General features: G+C 53.5%; 1 protein-coding gene across 8 annotated transcripts in view; it reads right to left on the bottom strand.

The window, feature by feature from the left end:
- The window catches only part of CPNE2 (copine 2), a 55,975-nt gene extending 38,800 nt beyond the window's left edge, over nucleotides 1–17,175 (bottom strand). For all 8 annotated transcript variants that reach the window (XR_013530505.1, XM_078358267.1, XM_008985920.4 and 5 more), the window contains exon 1: nucleotides 16,989–17,175. The gene's annotated coding sequence lies outside the window, so the exon portion shown is untranslated. The remainder of the gene's footprint in view (nucleotides 1–16,988) is intronic.
- Between the last annotated feature and the right edge of the window lie 216 nt (nucleotides 17,176–17,391).

The raw sequence follows: 17,391 nt of genomic DNA, 5'->3' as shown, positions 1-17,391 counted from the left end.
AGTCTCCCAAAATACCGTGCCCTGGGCCTCATGTATCCTCCTCCTGTCAAGGCTAACTGACATGTGATCACTTGAAGGAGTTCTGTTTTCCTTTGAGTGCAAGGCATTAGTGAGAGGGGAGCAACCCATCCCAAGGGGTGGAGGGGGACCTAGATCACAACCATCACAGGCCTAGCACACAAGTCCTCTGGCTCTCTCTGCCTCAGTTTCCCATCCGCCCAGGTTTAGAACACAGTCTCCTATGGTCAGGTCTCATTTCCACTGGCATGTGTGCATTTAACACTGGCCCTGTCATCCCAGTAGATGAACCTGGCCCCTAAACACTTACTTGACAACTCCCTAATACTGTGTCCTCTTGAGGCTGAGGGGTTTACTGACCCTGCACTTCTCCAATGAAGGGAGGTCAGTGGAGGTGGTGGGTGAGCTCCTTCCGGGAACACAAATCCAAGTTACCGTGCTTGTGAGCACCAACTGAGCATATCACCTGCACAATGTCTCTAATCTTCATTCAGTCTTACGAGGCAAGTATAGTAATATCACCCTGATTTTCCAGAGGGGGAAACTGAGGTTCTTTCACTCACTCTAGACGGGGTACTGAGCATCTACTAGGTCCCAAGAACGGTGCCAGTGCTGGGGATGCTGCAGTAAGAAGACTGCTCTTGGCTGGGTGTGGTAGCTCAGGCCTGTAATCCCAGCAATTTGGGAGGCTGAGGTGGGTGGATCACCTGAGGTTGGGAGTTCGAGACCAGCCTGGCCAACATGGTGAAACCCCATCTCTACTAAAAGTATAAAAATCAGGCAGCATGGTGGCACACACCGGTAGTCCCAGCTACTTGGGAGGCTCAGGCAGGAGAATTGCTTGAACCCTGGAGGTGGAGGTTGCTGTGACTCGAGATCACATCACTGCACTCCAGACTGGCCAACAGAGCGAGACACTGTCTCAAAAAAAGAAAAAAAAAGAAGACTGCTCTGTCTTAGCCCCCAAAGAGCTCACAGTTCAGTTAGGCAGCAATACAGTGGAGAACAGGGAGAGTGCAGGACCTGCGGGAGCTGTGAGCCCTGAGAGGGCATCTGAGTTTCATTCGGAGAGCGATGGGAAGTCTTGGAAGCAGAGAACTGACATGATCTGATTTGTGTTTTTAAAAGCTTACCCGGCCCCTTGTGGGGAGAAGGGGTTGTCAAGCTAAGGAAAGGTAGCGGAGAGACCAGCAAGGAGGCAGCTGCCTCCAGGCAGGAAGGACCAATTCACCGTCACTAGGTGGGTCCACTCCTCCTCCCTTTCACCCAGGCCACAGCGCACTCCGGATCACCAGCCTCTTGCCAGGCAGATGCAGTCCCCTGTAAGCCCCGGTCTGCAGGAGGCCAGGGTAGAGTGGGGCTGGAAGCAGAGACCTCCCAGCTTCCCCTCCAGATGTAGAGCTCCCCAGACATGCCTCACAGGGGAAAAATTTGGACAATGATGAAGCTGGTCCTCAGCCCCTCCCTCCCAACCTTTGTCCCTAGAACCTTGTTATAATCACACGAGCTCAGAGTGTCAAGACCGCACTACAATTTGCCTGCAGGATTTATTCCCGTCGTGTAAAAATCAGTTTCCACTGGAGGAGCCGGTCGGTGAACTGTGTTCACTCTTTCTGTGTGCAGCTGGACAGCTATGCAAAGTGGGGGTGGGGTGGGGAAGGGGGCAGACAGGGATGTCCAAAACCTTGCTGTGTGGCTGAGAGCGCCTGCCCATGCCTGTACCTGCCTGAGGCAGGACAATCACCCCCATTTTAGAGATGAGGAAACTGAGGCCCAGAGGGTAAAAGTCACTTGCTTGAGGTTTAGGGCCAGGAAAAGGCAGAGACAGTGTGTGAATCAGGTCTGCAGACTCCCAGGCCAATACTTGGCCTTTTGCCAGGGTTAGGAGATTTCTGGACATGTGGGACTTAGGCAGGGATAGCTAGGACATCGGCCAGGCCAGGGGATCCTGAGGCTAAGAGGGCAGGTTGTGATAGGGCTGGGGAAGCCAAGGGTATTCCCCCATTTGAACACACACCCAGGGTGGGCCCCAGAGTATCCAAGGTCACCAGTTCCTCTGGGTCACCCTGTCCACACCCCTGCATCTCCCAGCATTGCTGGTGAGGTGGATTCTAGCACACTTACCCTCTTCCCACTTCACAGGCTCCCTCTGTGACATATTAGATGCCACCTGGGCTGCCATCCCCTGCTGCCCAATCAGACACTTCTGTTCTCATCCTGAGGGTGTCAGGCACACACGCCCAGATTCACGTGCTTCCTTGTCCACTTACACACATGTGCGGTCACATATACAAACATGTACACACATGCACCCAGACTGACAAACACAATGACAGATGCTCACATGAACACTCTGGAGTCACCCCCTTCTGTCCACATCACTACCCTGCCCCCCATCCCCCTGCCTCGTCCAAGCCCCATTATCTTGCCTTGGTTACTCTGCCAGCCTCCTACCCTTGCCTCCCTCCAGCCTAACTGACAGGGTGGGCAGGAGGGACAGGTCACGGGCTGGGAGGGCTGGGCCAGGAGCCCCTAGCTCTCTGCAACTCCACCTGGATCAGCTCAGGTCCCCCGCTAGAGCGAGCGATGGGTGGGTGGGGAGGGAACTCCTTCCCCAGTCAGGAGCAGGTCCTCCATCTCCAACTCACCCTCTGGCTGGAAGCTTCTGGATACCCGAAACGGGGAGCACATGATGTCTGGAGTTGGGGCAGGCTAGGGGAAGAGTGGGTCCCTCTGCGCCAGCCCGGCAGCAGCCAGGCGGACTGGACCCTTAGGCCTGACGCAATGGAAAAAGAAACTACAGCTTAGGCTGGGCTGGGCCCCCTCCCCTCCTACCCCAGCAGGAGGGCAGGCAGAGAAGGTGTCATTAAGGGAGGGCTGGGCCTGCCATGCGAATCTGAGCATGGAAACACCCCTGGGGCAGCCCCCACCCCACAGGTAATTTGAGGTTTCAGGCTGGGGGATGGGATGGGGAGTCAGGGCCTGCTCAAGGCATGGTCCTGACTCCTGGCACAGATGAGCACAGCTCTTCTGGGGAGACCAGGCCCCCCAGGCAAAGAGCTTGGAGAGCAAGTTTATGAAACTACTGGTCCCTTTGACAGATGGGTCAACAGAGGCAGAGAGAAGACAGGGCCTAGGAATTCCCAGGCATTGATTCACTGGTTCATTCAACAAATGCTCCCTGAGCACCCTGGCTACGCAGTCAATAAAACACACAGGAGCCGGTGGCGGCTCACACCTGTAATGTCAGTACTGTGGGAGGCTGAGGTGGAGAATAGCCTGAACCCAGGAGTTTAACACTGCGGTGAGTTGTGATCATGCCACTGTATTCCAACCTGGGTGACACAGCAAAACCCTGTCTTAAAAGAAAAAAAGGACACATAGGGTTCAGCCCCCACAGGGTCCACTGGCCCCAGCGAGGAGGCAGCTTGCCCTTAGGCAGGACAGGCTTGGACTCTAGTTCTGAATCACAGGCCCAGAACATCATGGTTCTAGCCAGAAAACTAGGATAGGAACTCATCGTCCTTCATCCCCTTTTATCTTCACCTCCTGTGTCCCACCAGGGCTGCTGATTTCACCTTCCAGCTGCATTCAGCGTCCATCCCACCTCCGCTCTTCCACTATGTCAGCCCAGCCGGGGTCACATCATCTCATGCCCAGCCACATCCTGAGCCATACAAGTATCTCTGATGCGAGCTCAGCTGCACTCTCTTTTTATTTTTGAGACGGAGTCTCACTCTGTTACCCAGGCTGGAGTGCAATGGTGCAATCTCAGCTCACCGCAACCTTTGTCTCCTGGATTCAAGTGATTCTCCTGCCTCAGCTTCCTGAGTAGCTGGGATTATAGGCGCAGGCCACCATGCCCAGCTAATTTTTGTATTTTTAGTAGAGATAGGTTTTTACCATGCTGGTCGGGCCATTATCAAACTCCTGACCTCATGATCTGCCCGCCTCAGCCTCCCAAAGTGCTGGGATTCCCGGCGTGAGCCACTGTGCCCGGCTGCACTCTTTCCCACACCAGCGCCAGAGGGAATCTTTAAACATAGAAGTCTGATGTCACCATGGCTCTACCTGAAAATCTTCCCGTGCCCTCCTCATCCAGGTCACACAAACCCCAAATCCCACCCAGGTTGACAGGACCCTGCCTGGCCTGTCCCCACTTCTTGCCGCCCTCCCCCCATTCGCTCCCTCTGCACTGGCCTCCTTCTGCTCAGCAAATATGTCAGCCTCTCTCCTGCCTCAGGGCCTTAGCACTTGCTGTTTCATGTTTTCAAGAGTGCCTTTCTTCACAGGCAAGGTCTTAGTTGTCAGCTTAATGTCACGTCCTCAGAGACCTTCCCTGATCACCCAGGCTGACGTAATCCACCTCCACTCCATGCTGCTTCCTTCACAGATCGCTGCAATGTACAACTGTTTTACATATTTGTCTATGTACCTGTGTCTGTCCATCTGCCCCCGTCCCTCGGGGGGACATCACCACTGTCTCCCCACACCTACAGCTGGATCTGCACATGTGAGCACCTAATCAATGAGGGAGGCGGGGGCTCGCCAGGCACGCTCCATCATCACAGCCACCTCCCCCTGCATACATCAGTTGAGAGAATCACAGGCAGCTTCTCAAACCCTGGGCTCCCAGAGGCCAGCAGCAGAGGGACTGTGCGCTACTTCACAGGGGTGGAAACTCAGGCCCAAAAGAGGTAGTGGTTTTTCTAAGCCAGGGAAGGATGGTGACCAGGCCCAGAGCCAAGGCCGCCATCACTCTATCCTTCCCACCTTGGCTCTGCCCTTTAACTGCTGTGTGACCTCTGGCAAGATCCTTCAGCTCTCTATGTCTGTTTCTCCCTCGGTAAACTGGGGACAATAAGAATGCCTTCTGGTCAGGCACAGTGGCTCACACCTGTAATCTGGGCACTTGGGGAGGCCAAGGCGGATGTATTGCCTAGGTCAGGAGTTCAAGACCAGCCATGAACAACATGGTGAAACCCCGTCTCTACTAAAAACACAAGAATTAGCTGAGTGTGGTGGTGTGCGCGTAATCCCAGCTACTCGGGAGGCTGAGGCAGGAGAATCACTTGAAGCCAGGAGACGGAGGTTGCTGTGAGCCGAGATCATGCCACTGCACTCCAGCCTGGGCGATAGAGCAAGACTCTATCTCAAAACAAAAGACCAAAGAAGAGTGCTTTCCTAGGTGTGAGGATTCAGTGAGGTAAAGCACTTGGAACAATAATAGGTAGCTTTTGCTATGATCAGTGATTCTTTCTACCTCCCAAGTAGCTAGGATTACAGGTGCACGCCACCATGCCCAGCTAATTTTCTGTATCTTTAGTAGAGATGGGGTTTTACCATGGTGGCCAGGCTGGTCTTGAACTCCTGACCTCATGATCCACCCACCTTGGCCTCCTAAAGTGTGGATTACAGGCGTGAGACACTGTGCCAGTCCTGATCAGTGATTCTTAATGGCTGTGAAGAGGGGAAAGCAGCCCTGGCCGGGGACCAGCTGTAGCACAAAGGAGCTCACTGTAGGGGAGGAGCTGCCGCTGGCTGGGTGCAGGGCCTCCAACTTAGAAATGGGTGGAGAGGAGGGGACAGTGAGAGAGGCAGGCACAGGGAAGCAGATGGCCCAGGAGGAGGCCTAGGAACGCCAAAGGGGAGGAGAGCGGCTGGAAGGTGAAGGGCAGGCCTGAGGCAGCCAGAGAGGCAGCCCCCATTCCAGAGGCTGGTGGGGAGGAGGAGCTGGGACCAGTGGGATGTCCTGTTGTAAATTCTAGCGAGGGCATTCTGTGCTGTCAGAAAAGCACATGCAACTTGATGTGTAGAAAAGGAAAAAACAGGCCAGGTGTGGCGGCCCACGCCTACAATCCCAACACTTTGGGAGGCTGAGGTGGGAGGACTGCTTGAGGCCAGCAGTTTGAGGCCAGCCTGGATCAACATAGTGAGATCCTGTCTCTATGTGCAGGTTGTGATCAGGGCTGGGGAATCACATAAAATAAAAAATTAGCCAAGTGTGGTGCTGCACATCTGTAGCTACTAGGGAAGCTGAAGCAGGAAAATCACTTGAGCCTGCGAGGTCAAGGCTGCAGTGAGCTGTGATCCTGCCACACTGTACTTGAACCTGGGTGACAGAGTAAGATCCTGTCTCTAAAAACAAAAAAAGAAAGAGAAGGAAAAAAATAAATTCTCTGTTTTGTTGGTGGCAGTAACAAATTAAAGGATATGGTCGCCTGGTCATGGACAGTACCAGGCAGTAGTTAGGAACCCATTCTGTGGGGTCTGAATCCCCAGGGATTCTTAATGTCTGAGGAGAGGGGCAAGCAGATGAAAAATTTAGGGGATGTGTAAAGTTAATGGTTTACATACAGGGGGAAAGAGGTTAAAACTGATTGAGAGGGCCGGGCGCAGTAGCTCATGCCTGTAATCCCAGCACTTTGGGAGGCCGAGGCAGGTAGATTATCTGACGGCGGGAGTTCAAGACTAGCCTGGCCAACAAGGTAAAACCCCGTCTCTGCTAAAAATACAAAAATTAGCCAGGTGTGGTGGTGGGCACCTGCAATCCCAGCTACTTGGGAGCCTGAGGCAAGAGAATGACTTCAACCTGGGAAGTGGAGGTTCAAGTGAGCTGAGATCATGCCACTACACTCCAGCCTGGACAACAGAGTGAGACCCTGTCTCAAAGAAATAAATAAATAAAAAGAAAAAATTGATTAAGAAACATGGCTCTAGGTTCTCCCTCCAGGCTGGTGGACACAGCCCAGGGCAGCCCAGGGAGGCCATGGTAGTGATGGGGGACTAGGGAGAGAATTATGGGCTTGGATACACAACCCTCAAGGTCTTCACGGTGGAGCCCACTCCTGGGTGCTGTGGCTTCTGGGACCCTCAGCGCCTCCAAGCCCTTCTGCACCCAGCAAATCCTGGTCAGTGGGGTATCATCTCTGATGGCAGAGGCTCCTGAGGTGGCTTGAGCTATCATCGCTACACGTGTGTTTTCCAGACGGGTCATCTATGCATCTCCCTGGAGCCTGCTAGAAACGCAGCACCCATTGGTGCAGTGGCTCACGCCTGTCATCCCCACACTTTGGGAGGCTGAGGCAGGTAGAACTGGAGCTCAGGAATTCAAGCCCAGGCTGGGCAACATGGTGAGACCCTGTCTCTACACAAAATGCCAAAAACAAACAAACAAACAAACAAAATTAGCTGGGCATGGTAGCACGTGCCTGTAGTCCCAGGTACTTGGGAAGCTGAGATGGGGAGAATCACCTGAGCCCAGGAAGTAGAGGCTGCAGTGAGCCATGATCGTGCCACTGCACTCCGGCCTAGGTAACAGAATGAGATCCTGTCTCAAAATAAATAAAGAAATAAATAAATAAAAAGAAATGCAACACCCTGAACCCACCCAGACCTGCTTTAGCAGAAGCCCTAGAGAGGCGCCCATAGGCTTGTGTTTTAACACGCTCTCCTGGAGGTTCTGATGTGGGTTACGTACACACAAATCACAGGTTAGCTGAGTAAATGTGGCGTCTTGTTCAAAGGCTGATTCTCATTCAGCCATTCTGGGGAGGAGCCTAAGATTCTGTGTTTCTAACAAGCTACAGGTGATGCTGGGGCCGCCTCCCTGGAACCACACTTTGAAGCATGAGGCCACAGATCAGAGGTTTGCAATGTGGCTACCCTATGGCTGACCACACCCCAGGGATGGCTCTGGTGTAGCACGGATTTGGCATAATGAGGCAGGTGTCACACCTGATCTCTATATAAGCCCTGCTGGCTTCACACACTGAGCTCCCAGCCAGGTCTCTGTAGACCTCTGAGTTTGCAACCTCTAGTCTGGATGGGAATGTCTGTTAACCAGAACCCTTGGCTAACCAGATGCCCATTCCCTACAAGCCCTGATGGCTGCTAAGTTTACTGAACTTTTGGGGGGCTGGAATGTGTCTTGAATGCATCCAGGTCTAAATTACCTCCTTCATCCCATTTCCCTGATGAGAAGATCCAGGAAGACAAATGGCAACCATATTGCTCAGGGTTTTCTGGAGAAACAGAACCAATAGGATATCTATGTATGCAGAGAGAGAAACGTATTTTAAAGAATTAGCTCATGGCCTGGTGTGGTGGCTAACGCCTGTAATCCCAGCACCTTGGGAGGCCAAGGTGGGTGGATCACCTGAGGTAGGGAGTTCAAGACCAGCCTGACCAACATGGAGAAACCCTGTGTCTACTAAAAATACAAAATTAGCTGGGCGTGGTGGGGCATCCTATAACCCCAGCTACTCGGGAGGCTGAAGCAGAAGAATTGCCTAAACCTAGGAGGCAGATGTTGTGGTGAGCCAAGATCCCACCATTGCACTCCAGCCTGGGTAACAAGAGCGAAACTCCAACTCAAAAAAAAAAAAAAAATTAGCTCATGCGATTGTGGGGGGCTGGAAAGTCTGAAATCTGTAGGGCAAACTGGAAAGCTGGAAACCCAGGCAGGGTTTCTATGCAGTCTCGAGGCTGAATTCCATCTTTGAGAAACCTTAGGCTTTGCCCTGAAGGCTTTCAATCAATTGGATGAAGGCAACACATAATGGAGGGTAGGCTGCTTTACTCAAAGTCTACTGATTTCATGTTAATTGCATCTAAAAAATACCTTTATTTGACCAAAGAACTGGTCACCAAAGCCTTGCCAAGTTGACACATACAATTAACCATGACGGCAATCTTTAGTTCCCAGGAGATGTGTTATGGGGCCGGAAAACAGGGTGTTAGGGCAGGAGCTCTGTGCTAGCCCGTCTTAAGTGTGGGAGCTCAGAGAGCCCACCCTGACCCTGTCAGCTGCAACAGAGAGTGGAGGTAGGTGTGGCTATGCTGATGGAGAGATAACAAAAATAAAATGAGAATAATAATGCCTGCTGCAGGTCCTTGCAATTTTGTAGCTTCACAACATCCCTGAATGAGGTGTTAGCATTGTTACTCCCATTCTCCAGATGAGCAAACCGAGGCTTGGAGGTTGAATCATTTACCCACATGCTTCTGGTCCTCTGGCTCCCAGCCCAATACCACTCTCCTTCCTGGGCCTCCACTAATGTGACTCTGGACAAGTCATTTGGTCTTCCTGTGTCTCAGTTTAGTTTTCTTATCCAACACATGGAAATTACAAAATGCTTGACACACTGCAGGTACTGGCTCAAAATGAGAAAAACCTCTCCATGGCTCCAGGCTATTCTCAGGACAACATCCAGTTTCCCTGATGAGGCTCTCAAAGTCGTCTCCCTCATACCATTGGCTCGAGCTCTGCTGTTCGCCACACAGAGTTCCAACTAGTATTTTTCATGTCTCCCTGATTTTGCAAGTGCTGTTCCATCTGCCTGGAATGCCTTCCCCCTTCATAGCAATTTCTTGCTTCAAACTCAGCTCAGTAAACCAAATGCAGCTGGGCACAGTGGCTCACGCCTGTAATCCCAGCATTTTGGGAGGCTGAGGTGGGTGAATCACTTGAGTTCAGGAGTTTGAGACCAGCCCAGCCAACATGGTAAAACCCCGTCTCCATTAAAAATACAAAAATTAGGCCAGGCACAGTGTCTCATACCTATAATTCCAGCATTTTAGGAGGTCGAGGCTGGAAGATCACGAGGTCAAGAGATTGAGACTGTCCTGGCCAACATCGTGAAACCCCATCTCTACTAAAATAAAAAAATTAGCTGGCTGTGGTACATGCACCTGTAGTCCCAGCCACTTGGGAGGCTGAGGCAGGAGAATCACCTGAAGCCGGTAGGTGGAGGTTGCAGTGAGCCAAGATTGCGCCACTGCGCTCCAGCCTGGCTACAGGGTGAGACTCAGTCTCAAAAAAGCAAAACAAAACAAAAACACAAAAATTAGTCAGGCATGGTGGATGCCTGTAATCGCAGCATCACTTAGGTGGGGAGGAGATGAAGATGGGTTTGGGGAGGGGGAAGACAGGTCTGGGGAGGGACAGAGGTTGTAGTGAGCTGAGATCGCGCCACTGCACTCCAGCCAGGGCAAAAGAGTGAAACTCTACCTTAAGAAAAAAAAAAATGCACTATGCACCCATCCCCACCCCCAGGAAGGCCACAAATTTAAAAGGCTGATAATACCACGTGTTGGCAACAATGTGGAGCAACCAGAACACTCACAGCTTGCCAGAGGGAGTGGAAATTGGAGCAACCACTTAGGAGAAATATTAATGCCCAAAGTAAACACTCACAGATATTCACCAAAAGATATACGCAGGAATGTTCATGGCAGTGCTAATCGTAATAGCCCCAAACTGGAACTCCCCACCCAAACCCTTATCATCAGGAGACATGACTGGTGAATGAACGCACAGTGGACAACACACAGCCAGCTTGAAGGAAGAACATGGTAGCAATAACACAGATGGGTCTCACACATGCTATGGGAAGGGGGCCGGACAGAAAGGAGTATGTCATACTATATGTTTTCACTTAGGTGACTTTAAACATGGACAGAACAAATGTATGCTGCTGGAAGTCAGGATAGCGGCAGGACAGGTGGATGGGTGTTACTGACGGGGGCTTTGGTGCTGGTCTGTTTCTGATCTGGGTTCTGATGACACAGATGAGTCAGTCTCTGAACAGTCATTGATTGGTCTGTGTAGAATGTCTGCTCTATTTTGTATGTTATGCTTCAATGTGGTTTTAAAAAAAAAAAAAAAACCAAGAAACCAGGGACTCCTTTACAAAGCCCTTCCCAATTCCCTGGTCCTTGAGAGGGAATCACTTACAATATCACCCTATTATAACCATTGGCTTAGGAAGTGCCACCCTCACTGGAGCTTAAAGACAGAACCAAACTCTATTTTCATCTCGTTGTTCCCAGCACTCACAGGCACAGAATGGAAGCTTGACACGTTGGTTGAAAGTGAGGAAGAGTGAAAAGGTGAGAGGAAGAAAGACTATGGCATCTTGGAATTGTAGAAGCCCAGGACTAGAGATTCACAGAATTCCAGAATTGGGGAATTCTGGGGTTTCAGAGTCATGAGTTCTTTGAGTCTCAGAGTTGAAAGACTTTAGAGTTTATCTGGCCCTACTTTCCAGGCACACAGGAACCCTGGCCACAGGCTGGCCACCCCAGCATCCCGCATCCTGGTTCCAGTGGGCGGGGTCCAGCCACAAGCTTATTCTCTGGGGTCCTTGCCGCTTGCCCATCACTGGCTCCTGCCAGGCAACAGGCAGCCCCGGGGGAGCAGGCTGGCACTCTCAACCAGGTGGGGGCGGCACCTTGACACAAATCACTTCACCGAAGCGATGGCACTGGCTGCTGCGCTTCAAAGACACCACACTCCGACAGGCAGCCAGGCCATTACAGGGATAAATATAGATGCCGATAGCACAGCGAGAAGGCTGCAGCAGGGGTTGCCCCTGAAGCCCCCCTGGGGACCCCCAGCTTCTACCAGATCACATTCAGAGGGAGGCCATTCTCTGTAGCGTCCACCTAATCACTAAGCTCTGGCTCTCAGGGGAGGGGGCTTCCTTTGGGACCCCCCCCATCAGGCCCCAGTTTCAGCTCAGCGTGCACTGGAAGTTTCCTGTCACTTATAGGGGCTGGCCTAGCAGCCCAGGGCCTGGGCTCTGTCCTTTCCTGCCACTCTTCCCTCCTGGGTCTCAGCTCCTTCCCCTCCAGCCTCCCAGGAAGCTCGGTGTGGGGATGGGCGTGGAGTACTCTGGCTTGTGGGAGACTGAGTACTTAGCTCCAAGGGCAGGAGACTCCCATGGAGGAGGGAATGGGGAAAGCTGGGTATCTGAGAGAAGGTGGACTTGCCTAGGACTAAAAGACTGGGGGCTGGGGATCCCCTTGGGTGGGACATCACTGGCTGCCATTGCCTGCCCAGCTAAGGGACTGAGGTGTGCTGGGGAAAGTCACCCATTCTCTATGCAACCCGGGCCATGCCCCCTAACCTCTCTAGCCTCACTTTCTTCATACAGGAAATGGAGCTCCTGATAACGATGGTTCTCACCACTGCTTTCTTCTTTATGCTCTTAAGGTAGCAGTGAAAGGCTTGTAAACTGAAGAGGCTTGTGCACAGATGTCATTCCTCTTTCACCTGTGACTCTGGGTCTCCACCTTCCAGGAAGGCTTCCCTCACCACGCAGCCTTCCATGTGGTCATTCAACAGATGTTTGTTTCTTAAGCAGCTCCTCTGGACCAGTGACTTTGCTATGTTCTGAAGGTGCAGCCATGATCAAGACACACTCAATTTCTGGGCATGGGAGTTCGGGATGGAGCTAAGGGGACAGCGAGGTGAGCAAATGACAAAGGCAGGAAATCTCAGAGAGTGGAAAATGCCATAAAGGGAATAAAACAAGGTGAAGTGATTGTGATGGGGTGAGGCAGAGGAGGCCGCATTTGAGCTGGGATGTTAATAGACCAGAAGCCCCAGGAGAGCAAGGCATTGGTCTCTCTCATTCGTGGCTTTATCCCAGCCATAGCTGGTACCCAGCAGGTATTCAGTAAACTTTTCTCTTTTTGAGATGAAATCTCACTCTGTCGCCCAGGCTGGAGTGCAGTGGTGCGGTCTCAGCTCAGTGCAACCTCCACCTCCCAGGTTCAAGCGATTCTCCTGCCTCAGCCTCCTGAGTAGCTGGCATTACAGGTGCCCACCATCACACCCAGCTAGTTTTTGTATTTTTAGTACAGACAGGGTTACACTATGTTGGCCATGGCTGTCTCAAACTCCTGACCTAGTGATCCACCCACCTCAGCCTCCTAAAGTGCTGGGATTAAAGGCATGAGCCACCTCGCCTGGACTCTCAGTGAATATTTTTCAATAAATGAATGAATGGGTTCCTGAACCACAGGGCCTTTGCACGTGCTGTTTCCTCACCTGTTTCCCAGCATGTGCAAAGGCCCTGTGGTGGGGACATGCCTAGCAGTTCAGGACCCCATTCTCCCTGCAACTAAGTTGTCTCCCTCCAGGCTTTTGTCTCGTCAGGAGCTGAGGGTATATGACCTGCCCAATGTGCCCTGGCTGTCCCCTCTCCAGGACACAGGAAGGAGTATGCCGAGCTCCCAGAAGACTACTCTTCTAATTAACCCCTCTCTCCCCTGGTTGGGCCCCAACAGTCTTTTTTTTTAAATTTTTGGGACAGGGTCTCATCTCACTGTGTCACCCAGGTTGGGGTACAGTGGCACAGTGAGGGCTCACTGCAGCCTCGAACTCCTGAGCTCAAGCAAGCCTCCCACCTCAGCCTCTCAAGTAGCTGGGACTACAGGCATGCACCACCACACCCAGCTAATTTTGTTTATTTTTTATTTTTTGTAAAGATGGGTTTTTGCCATGTTGCCCAGGCTGGTCTTGAACTCCTGGGTTCAACTGGTCTGCCTACCCTGACCTCCCAAAGTGCTTGGATTACAGGTGTGAGCCACCATGCCGGGCCCTCCCATCAGTCTTTCAGAGACACACCCCTGGTGCCCCAACCTGAGAAAAGTGTATCGTAAGAGCACGGTGAATGCTGGGAGGTGAGCTTCCAGGTTTCAAACTCTGGTTTGCCACAGGCTAGCTGAGCAGCACACACTGGATGGCTTAGATTCTGTCATAGCTCTGTAGGCTACAAGTTTGAAATCTAGCTGTCAGCAGGGCCATGCTCTCCTCAGCACTCAGCATGGTGAGACAGAGATCCCTCCGGAGACTCAAGAGGGCAAGCTTATAATTCTCCTGTATCCATCACTCAGCATCACAGACTCATTCTAACAGGAGGCTACAAGGAGGGGCAGGTGCAGCCTTTCCTCACACAAGGATTTACTGAGCACCTACTATGTGCTAGGCACTGTTCTAAGTGCAGGAACCTGGCCCTAAGCAAGATGAACAGTTTGATCTTGACTTTTTGTGGATCTGACACCCTTTGGGGAGGAAGGCAGATAAGCTGGTGCACCAATGAGTAAAGAAGATGATTTTTTAAGAGTGGCAAATGCCCCAAGAAAAATACAACCAGGAGATGCAGCAGTGAGGAGGGATGGTGACACAAGCTCACTACAGTCTCATCACAGACCTCAGAGCAGGTGTGGCCAGGACAAGTAAAGAAATGTTCTATGGGCGGGCACAGTGGCTGACGCCTGTAATCCCAGCACTTTGGGAGACCAAGATGGGTGGATCACCTGAGGTCAGGAGTTCAAGACCAGCCTGACCAACAGAGCAAAACCCCATCTCTACTAGAAATACAAAAATTAGCTGGGTGTGTGCCTTTGATCCCAGTTACTTGGGAGGCTGAGGCACAAGAATCACCTGAACCTAGGAGATGGAGATTGCAGTGAGCCGAGATCATGCCAGTATACTCTGCAACAGAGCAAGATCCTGCCTTAAAAGAAATAAAAAACTAAATAAAAAGAAATGTCCCAGGACATGGAACAGCAGTCTTCTTGACTCTCCCACAAAAGTGGGAACTGAGGTCAGGCAGCCCAGTGAGGGCAGAAGGCACTGGGCAGGGAGCCAGGAGATGCCTCTAACCTGAGCTCAGTCCTCAGGCACTATGGGACCCTCACATCCTCCCTTCTGTAAAGGGAGGTAGGGAGACATGTGATTGTGGACTTTTCTAGCAGCTGCCTGCTAAGATCACAGGGTGACCTCGCCTCCTGGCTCCCACAGAGCCCAAACCGTGTCCAGCATGGCCTGGGGGAGATCCCACCTCCACTCTCTGAGGCCATATTCTGCAAGGGTGTAGGAGCTGGGTCCTTGAGGTGTTTTGCTCCTGACTCAGGAGCCCCAGTACCGTCTGTGTATAAGGGTCAGCAGAAGGGAGAGGGACAGAGACCTCCGTCAGGCTGGAGGCACCCTGACCCTGAGCTGAGGGCTTCTCAGATGGGGACCCTGCCTGGCAATGATGCCTCCTGCTCTGACAGGAGGGGGGAAATTACTAGAGAATGCTCTTTTGTTTTCTCTTCACTCCTTAGAGCCCTGGGAGGCCAGCCAGAGGGGGCAGATATGGGGCACCTGGATCAGACCTACCACCTCTCCTGGTCTTCTTTCATTCACCCCAGGCCCCTGCCCCTAGAACAGCCCAGAAATCCTGACAGGATTTCTGAGACAATCCCAGAAGGAAACCTGGAGGCAGTCACTCACATCAGGCTTCCTAATATTCCCCTGGCACTGACAGCTAAGAGTCACCAGGCACTTACTACGTACCAGTAAGTGCTGGCACCTGAGTCCTCACAATCTAATTTAATCCTACCTTTACAGAAATACACAGTTACCTGAAAAGAATATAAAGGTGCATAGATACAGAAACTGAGGGCTGGGAGGAGGACCAGATGGGGTACTGTCCTTACTGCTAGAAACTGAGGTTCCATTCTTGGCCCTCTTCTTCCCTTATGCCCCACTTTTCAATTCTCATGACATTCCAGGGGAGGAAGTGTCCCTTGGAACACCACCAGAGACACAACACTTGCCACTCATGAAGTGCTCCCTACTTGCAAAACATCTGCTCCCAACACCCCAGTTCCAGCCTCCCAGCTGCCCTGTAAGCTGGGTCATGTCACACTTTGCCTCATTTTACAGACAGAAAAAAACCCCAAGTCCAAGGGGTGACTAGGCACGCAGATAGGAAATGACAGCCGAGAGAAGAACCCAAGCGTCCACGTCACCCTTCCTCCCGGTTCTTTCCATGGAGGAATCTGCCTGGATGACCCCTCCCAATCCAGCTGGCTGTCACCTACCTGGGGCGGTCCTAGAGCTCACCGGGACCTATGCCAGGAGGAATGCCATAAAACCGTGCCTTCATGCTCTTTCCCATTCTCCAGGAGGCAGGCCCTGGAACAGTAGCCCATTTCACAGATGATGACCCAAGGGGTAGAGGGTCTGGGCCAAGTTCCCTGCTGGTCATAGGTGGGGTTCAGACCCAGGTCTCCCAGGCCTCTCCATCAAGGCTGTCCACAGGCAGGCTGGAGCTGCCAGGGATTAAAATCTGCGCTCACTGCCTGTTTCCAGAAAACCATGGGCTCCCCACAGTCTCTGAAGCTGTGCATGCCCAAGGGGCAGAAAGAGCCCCCCTCCTTTGATGACAGCACACACCCCTAAGGGAGCAAAAACTAAGGGTAGATAAAACAAAGGGCGGCTCAGCTCATTCTCCCAGACCCCTTGTCCCTTCCCCCAGTACATATGGGGCAGGGGATTCAGATGCAAGATGAACCCCCTATTGGCCGCCGGAGCCAGCAACATCTGTGAACTTGGGCAAACCACAGCCCCCTTTAAGCAGCCCCTTCCTCATAGGAGAGCTTCTCCAACTGGGGGACGAAAGGGGGCAAGGCTGGGGGATGGGGTGGAAAGAGCAGGGAAGAGGGGAGTAAGACCCCTCTATTTTCAGAGGAGCATCGCTGCGGGAAACCGGGAATAAAAGAGGGCCTTTCTCGCCCGCTCTCTCCATGCCCCACCCCCACCCCCTTAAAACACACAGGTGCCAGACAGCTTTTTCACAAAAACTAGTTTGCAAACACTCTCCGACTTCTGGGAAGCTGCCCAGCTCCACTCCCCCTCTGCGATCCCCGTTCCGGGGCTGGGAGCTGGCCCTCTGGCAGCTGCCTGGGGCAAGGGGTGGGTAGTGAGGGATGAAAGGAGTGCAGAGGGGTGCGGAGAGGGGCCCGCACCCGCCTAGAGCCAGGGCGACCTCACGCCTTCAGCAGTTGCCACAGCTCCGGGACTCCGCCTCCCGGACGCCCTCCAGGAACCTCCGGGCGGGTGGGACGGTCCCCAAAGCAGCTGGGCTCCGACCTCGGAGGGCGCCCTCCTCCCCGGGGACCCCGCCGCCCTACCCCCGCAGTCCGGGGGTCGACGGGGCGCCCCCGCGTGTCTGGGTCGGAGCTGAGTCACCGAAGCGCCGGAGTCCGGGTTCGCGCGGGCGACGGGGACTGGAGCGCCGCAGCCCCCGGGGGCGGAACCCGGCTTCCTTGGGACCCTCCGCTGGCGCCTGGAGCCCGTCCCCAAAGCCGAACTTGGGCACTGCCCCGCCCGCCCGGGCCCCACTCACCGCGGGTCCCGCGGACGCCACCGCCCTCACCGCACGGCTGCCGCTGCCCGCGCTCTGGGCCGCCCAGGCATGCCCGGGCGCTGCTTCTGCTCGGCCTGGCCCGAGGGCGCGGGACGGGCTCAGGGCGCTGCCCTCGCGGCCACGGCCCGCTCGCGTGCGCTCCCAGCCGCTCCGGGTAGGGTCCTCCTCCTGGGCTGGGCGGGCGGCGGCAACGGCGGCGGCTCGGGCTCCTCCCTCCGGCTGAAGGGGGGAGTGGGGAGGGAAGCAGGAGGCGAGGCGGGCGCTTCCTGGAGGGGCGCGCGCTCTCCCACGGGCGGAGCGGGGGCGCTGTCCCGCCCGCTGTCCGCCCCTCCCAGCCCGCGCCCGGAGCGCCCGGGCACTCGAGGCGCCTGGCACCTAGAGG

The sequence above is a fragment of the Callithrix jacchus genome, chromosome 20, assembly GCF_049354715.1.
Source record: "Callithrix jacchus isolate 240 chromosome 20, calJac240_pri, whole genome shotgun sequence".
In the NCBI taxonomy this organism is placed as follows: domain Eukaryota; kingdom Metazoa; phylum Chordata; class Mammalia; order Primates; family Cebidae; genus Callithrix; species Callithrix jacchus.
The sequence above is the reverse complement of the archived record's forward strand: the minus strand, read 5'-3'. Positions and strand labels throughout refer to the sequence as shown.